We start from the raw sequence: 7,150 nt of genomic DNA on the forward strand, positions 1-7,150 counted from the left end.
TCCGCATTTCTCCTCTGTAACTAAACCTCTCGTCGCTCTTACCCGGAAAGGAGCAAAACCCAACGTTTGGCCTCCGGAGGCTGAAGATGCCTTTCTCACCTTGAAACAGGCCTTTGCTTCTGCTCCTGTTCTTCATCGACCTGTAGCCAGCAGGCCCTTCATCCTTGAGGTGGATGCCTCCTCTTCGGGAGCCGGGGCGGTTCTCTCTCAAAGATCTCTCTCTGGTCGTCTGGTTCCTTGTGGATTCTTCTCGAAGTCATTTTCTCCCGCTGAGTGCAATTATTCTATTGGAGATCGAGAATTGCTAGCCATAAAGATGGCCCTGCAAGAATGGCGTTATCTTTTGGAGGGGGCCGTTCACCCCTTTATAATTTTCACTGACCACAAGAACTTAGCCTACATTCAATCCGCTCAGAGACTCAATTCCAGGCAAGCCAGATGGTCTTTATTTTTCTCTCGTTTTGATTTCAAACTTCATTTTTGACCCGGAGACAAGAATTCTAAAGCAGATGCGCTTTCTCGGTCCTTGCAATCTCCCGAGACGGAAGAGGACTCTTCTCATATTATTGATCCTGCCAAATTCATCATGGTAGCTCCCTCAAATCTCCTCTCTGTTCCACCTGGCAGAACTTTTGTCCCGTGTGACAAGAGAACAGAGGTATTGCATTGGGGACATTCTTCCAAGATTGCCGGACATGTCGGTACCAAGAAGACTCTTGCCCTTCTCTCCCGGTATTATTGGTGGCCGTCTCTACGACAAGATGTCTCGGACTTCGTAGCCTCCTGCATGACTTGTGCTAGAAACAAAGTACCTAGAGAATTGCCTTGTGGTCTCTGGTCTTAACCCGGGAATACCTCTTCCTATGTCTTCTTCTTCTGGAGTACCTGCAGCGGATGCTCTTTCTTCGGAATTTTCCCAAATTTGGAGAGAGACCAAGGAGGCGCTCGTACGGGCCGCTGCTCAGATGAAGAGACACGCTGATAAGAGGAGAAGAGATCTTCCACCGTACCGTCCTGGTGACAAAGTCTGGCTTTCGACTAAACATATCCGTTTGGAAGTCCCTTCTTACAAGTTGGGTCCTCGATACATCGGTCCCTTCGAAGTTTTGGGACGAATTAACGACGTGGCCTATAGATTGAGATTGCCGGCTTCGCTCCGAGTCCCTAACGCCTTCATTGTCTCGCTCTTGAAACCTCTCATCCTTAATCGTTTCTGTTCTGCACCACTTGACTCTCCTCAACCTTCTTGCATTGATAAGGATTTCGAAGTAAGGGACATTCTGGCTATGAAGAGGGTCAGAGGGAGAGTCTTCTATCTTATTGATTGGAAGGGGTTTGGTCCTGTGGAGAGGTCTTGGGAACCTAGGGAGAACATTAATGCTCCACGGATTCTGAGGAGATTCTTACTCAACCTCGGAGGGGGGAGTCTTAAGAGGGGGGGTACTGTCATACCCGCTCTCCCTGGAGCTGCGGCCGCTGCTCCTGCCGGCTCCTCTCGTGGCATCTCCGCGTGCCATTCTCAGCATTGCGCCGGTTCCCCGGTTCCTCCTCCTGCTGCTCGGGGGTTCCGGCGTGGTGTCCGCGCTTCCTCCTTCTCCCGTCCTGTGCCTGCTCCACACATGCGCCTTAGGACGCGGGCGCGCGCTCCTTCTTCCTCTTAACCCCTTCCGCGCTTCTGGTCCTCCTATCAGGTACTTTCTCTGGCTATATCAGGCGTCTCCTCCTTAATGGAGGCGCCTGATTATTGTGTGCAGTTCGTACACTGTTTCTGGTCCCGTTTGGTTCGGTTTTATTCCGTTCCTGCCTGGTCTGCTATTGCAGGCTTTTCTCTTATTAATCCCTGTCTTCTCCATTGTATTTGTCCTGCCTCCTGTTATCCGTTCCTTGTTTTTTCCCGCTTCCATTTTCCCACTGTTCAGTTTGTCTTCTCCCATCCTCCCTCTCCTGTCTTCCTTTAGAGCCGTCCCTCTTGGCACCAGCTGTTACGGTACTTGTCCCCCTCGGGCTTGCTCCCAACTATCCCTGTATAGGGGTTTTCATCTCAGGGTTTGCTCGCCCCCGGGTGCGTCAGTACCGTGACCCAGAGGGTCCACTCTCTTATCGTCTTACTCTGACGTCACAGGAGATTTTCCAAGAGAGAGCGGTGGGACTGTGGACAGTTCGTGGGGTGGAGCCTGGAGGCGGGGCTGGGGTGGAGCCTCGGCGGAGTTTCAAGGGGGCCCTGAAAATTTTGCCAGTATGGGGCCCCAAAATTTCTAGTGGCAGCCCTGCGGCTTGTACATCTATTTTTCTGGTCTATCTCTGATCGATGTCTTGCGGCAGCTGCACATATACCTGTTTATTGTTGCTAGTTTGCAACCACACCAGGTGAGTGGTTCCACATCTCTTATTTATCTGTACCATCGAATAAAGGTACCTTCACACTGAGCGACGCTGCAGCGATATAGACAACGATACGACCAAAAGGCGATCGCTGGAGCGTCGCTGTTTAGATCGCTGTAGAGACGTCAAACACACCAACGTTCGAACGATGCCGGAGCGATACAGTGACGTAACAGCGACTCATGGATCGTTGTCGCTGGTTGCTTGCTTCACGTCAAACAGCAGTGGTGTAAACGATCCGATGAATTGGCAGCGTAGTCAGATAGGTGTCACCCAGGTGGGTGACACCCAGATAGGTGTCACCCAGGATGTGACGTCCCGGCGTCCCAGAATATAAACCGCGACTCTACAGCGATTGATTCACATTGTTCGAGAGCTGCGTATGCATGTTTTTCCTGCATTTCTAGCGTCCTGTCCGGAACGATCCTTCTCCAGCTACGATCCTCTTCTACCGTGAACGTTCTGTTCGGAACGCCGTACTCCACTGCCGGCGTCTTCATCGGTTCTTTTATTGCTCATCAACGGTATGTTCAATTTTTTTTTTTTTTTGTATAGTAATGGCTATGTAGTAATGCTAGACGCAATGCTTATCTAAGTATATGGTATAGTAATGTATAAAACATATCTGGCAGCTATCTTGTGCATCTGGTAAGCGGACACACAAGATGGAGGCACTTTCGGATGCAGTTTGCAAACTATTTGGCGCTGTGTAGCATTTTTTGCGCAAACTATATGGTAAGGCCAACCAACTCTTTTGTGTCTACCTTGGCTTAGCTGTCCCTGGCCTGCTCCGCAAGTAAATAAAAACAGCTCACAACTGGTAAACTAATTTTTTTTTTTTTTCACAAACTGACCTTATTTTTTTTTGATCAAGAGACAATCACTGTCACGCTATCTATATTCATCAAGTACGGTGTCAGAAAAAATGAATTCATGATAAACATATACAGGCTCCTGAATTCACTATTTCTGACACCTGGCAGGTGAGCATAGATATGTACCGTGTGACAACCATTGTCCCCTCAATTTGTGTGATTATGGAGATGCATGTAATATTTTTGGCCCACCTCATATCTGTATACTACAGACACACCAAGCTGCAGTCTTTTTATTTTTAACTACTGGAGATATTATGTGGGCCAAAAAGTGTGTGTGGCGACGTTTCTTGGCGCACGGTGTGTTGCCGGCGGCTATAGACACAATAAACCAAACATAATTGTGTCAAATCAAACTTTTTTTATGTTGTTAACTGAAAAATAACAAGTAACAGAACAATATCCCAAACAATGAAAGAAAAAAAAAAAAATCAGAACCTCCCACGCCTCAAGAGGTGTCGCAGCGTGCGGCCATGTTGCTGTACTTGTTGCAGCATGAGCGCTGCTGTCCGCTCCAGGCGGTCTTGCTTGGCCAGCAGCTCTCTCACGGTGTCCGGTTCTGTGATAGAAGAGGTTGGAGAATGGACAGTGATTAAGCTGCAACGGTGGCATGTGTTTACATAACCAGCAATTTAAGGTACCGTCAAAAATAACGATTTTTGTAACGATATCTTTGATTTCTGTGAAGTTGCAACGATATTGTTAACGCAATCGTTCTGTGTGACAGCGACCCAGCGACCACACAGTGACTTACCAACGATCACGACCAGGTCGTATAGCTGGTAATGATCGTTAGTAAATCGTTTATTGTAAAATGGTACTTTTAACTACACACTCAATTTTGTACTGCCCCAGAGGGCATTTTTTAGGTTCAATGTTTTAGGGTCCGTTTAGTCGTTGTCAAATGTGACATCCCACCGATAACCCCCTCCCACTTTCTCAATACTTACGGAAAAGGGACGCCTGTTGTTCATCCGCGGAGCTGCTGACCACCCATCCCCTGGCTCGGGCCACAGCTCCTGCTGCTGAAAGGAAGCAAATACATATCTGGTTAACAATTGAACTCACTGTGGTGAAGCGCTCGCTGGTTTTGTCACTTACGAATGCTTGTCGCTGGAGAGAATGACGCCGACCCGGGGGAGGAAGATGGGTGTTGAAAGGGCGGGGTTGTGGCCTGCGGTGGGGTTACTGCACCTGTAATGTACACAATATTTAACCTCCCTACTAATGGCCCGTATGGCGTCATTAAATTCTAAAAAAGGGTGGTTAACTTACGTGACGACACTGGCTGTGGGCTTCCGCTGCTAGCCGCTGTACTGCTGGCTGCAGTGGGTGCTGTCCTCTGCCGGCGGCGTCTCTCTACACCCCAAAAAAAGACACGCAAGGTTTAGACACCAGAAGTACAGAGCTGTAGACTTAAATAAAAAATTAAGTAGGCGCCATCGCAATTGCCAGACATGAGGGGTAACTTACGTGACGGCCCTGGCTGTGGGCGTACGCTGCTGGCCGCTGTAGTCCTCTGCTGGCGTTGTCTCTCTATACACAAAAAATAAAGAAACACAATGTTTACACACCAAAGTACAGAGCTTCCGACACCCCCACAAATAACAAACCTAGGCCAGTGGCATAAAGGAATAAAATTTAAATTTAACTCCCCAAATCGAGGTACATATATAGAAGGTGGGAAGCGCCACACGGCAGTGCGAGTGTCCCTATTCCCCCCTCCCGATACTGTGTGTCTCCCAATTACACTATACTGTTACTTGCCTTGCCTGGTCTCTGCCCGCAACGTTGCCAGATAAAGTGGCTGTTTGTACCGGAGGTCGGCCCACTTTTTGCGCAGCTGCAGCGCACTGCGCCGGATGCCGAACCTCCGCTCCATCTTCTGGGCAATGTGGCGCAACACCTCATTCTTGTGTAGATTTGGGTGTGCTGGGCGACTCTCCCGGCCCTCATAGTCCATGGCATCCATTTTTTTTACAAAAAAGCGGACCTCTGTCTGCCCCAAAGGAGGACATCGCTGTCTCGCCGCCATTTTAGCAAGAGAGACGCTGTATGGCACCACCCAGCCACGCCCAGAGGAGGTCCTTGATTCTACCGTTCTGGCGCGCAATTCGCAACGCTATAGCGTCTCCATTTATGCACACCGTCGCGGGTGTGACGTCGGCTCCAGAAGTCACTATTTGGCGTTCCCGTTATAAATCAGCAGCGCTCATCGTCCTGTTTGTTTCAGTGGATGGTACATTTAATGGAGGGTATCTATGGGGTATGGCTGTTGTGTTAACGTTGCTTACAATTAGCCATGTATATCTCTGTGTATGTATATATATGTGTGTGTATGTATGTGTATATATATATATATATATATATATATATAGTACCTTACATCCTATGTTAACATTTTTCTCAAATGGTGCAGCATCGGTGACGCAACGGAGAATGCATTACAGTATTGGATGTCTTGTGTAAGTTTTGAAAATGATATGTAGTAATTTTTTTTTTCTTTTTTCCTTTCTCAGGTTGCCATGTCTCATTCGGATGTACCTGTGATTGTTGCGGCCGCGTTATTGGTAGAAGCTCACAACCAGCTGGAGGTTCAAGCGCGAAACAATCGTGTAAAGCGTCAGCGCCGCATGTGGACCAAACAGTGGCTGCAGAAGAGGAATCAATTGTCCCATATGGGCCTTATAAGGGAACTGCAGGATAACAACCCGCATGATTTTCGTAACTACCTGAGAATGTCGGAGGACTCATTTAATGTCCTACTTGCAGCTGTAGAACCTTATATCAGGCGGCAAAATACACAGATGTAAGCAGCTGTCCCTGTGGATGAGAGGCTGGCTGTCACGCTGCGTTTCCTGGCGACTGGCAGGTCTATGCAAGACTTGCATTACAGCGCAGCTATATCCCGATCCCTACTCAGCGTCATCATCCCTGTTATGGCTGGCAATCAGGCAACACAGCGTGCAGTAATCAGCGCACATACAGAGATCTGGCAATAACCAAAAACAATAGGACGAGCTCTGAGACGTGGAATCTCTGTAGACTGCAGTACCTGATCTATCCTCACACAACTATAAGCAGCAGTGGATTGCGCCTATCACTACCTATGCAACTCGGCACTGCCTGAGGAGCTGACTAGCCTGAAGATAGAAATACAAGCCTGACTTACCTCAGAGAAATACCCCAAAGGAATAGGCAGCCCCCCACATATAATGACTGTTAGCAAGATGAAAAGACAAACGTAGGAATGAAATAGATTCAGCAAAGTGAGGCCCGATATTCTAGACAGAGCGAGGATAGCAAAGAGAACTATGCAGTCTACAAAAAACCCTAAAACGAAAACCACGCAAAGGGGCAAAAAGACCCACCGTGCCGAACTAACAGCACGGCGGTGCACCCCTTTGCTTCTCAGAGCTTCCAGCAAAAGATAATAGCAAGCTGGACAGAAAAAACAGAAAACAAACTAGAAGCACTTATCTAGCAGAGCAGCAGGCCCAAGGAAAGATGCAGTAGCTCAGATCCAACACTGGAACATTGACAAGGAGCAAGGAAGACAGACTCAGGTGGAGCTAAATAGCAAGGCAGCCAACGAGCTCACCAAAACACCTGAGGGAGGAAGCCCAGAGACTGCAATACCACTTGTGACCACAGAAGTGAACTCAGCCACAGAATTCACAACAGTACCCCCCCCTTGAGGAGGGGTCACCGAACCCACACCAGAACCCCCAGGCCGACCAGGATGAGCCATATGAAAGGCACGAACAAGATCTGGGGCATGGACATCAGAGGCAAAAACCCAGGAATTATCTTCCTGAGCATAACCCTTCCATTTGACCAGATACTGGAGTTTCCGTCTAGAGACACGAGAATCCAAAATCTTCTCCACAATA

General features: G+C 48.3%; 1 long non-coding RNA gene across 1 annotated transcript; it reads right to left on the reverse strand.

Annotated features, from left to right (window-relative positions):
• Positions 1–4,241: 4,241 nt before the first annotated feature.
• Positions 4,242–5,573, reverse strand: LOC138667561 (uncharacterized). Its single transcript, XR_011318821.1, has 3 exons — positions 4,731–5,573; positions 4,533–4,616; positions 4,242–4,451 (listed from the first exon to the last, which is right to left on the reverse strand). It is a non-coding gene; the product is annotated as an uncharacterized lncRNA (long non-coding RNA).
• Between the last annotated feature and the right edge of the window lie 1,577 nt (positions 5,574–7,150).

This window comes from Ranitomeya imitator, chromosome 2 (genome assembly GCF_032444005.1).
Source record: "Ranitomeya imitator isolate aRanImi1 chromosome 2, aRanImi1.pri, whole genome shotgun sequence".
NCBI lineage: Eukaryota > Metazoa > Chordata > Amphibia > Anura > Dendrobatidae > Ranitomeya > Ranitomeya imitator.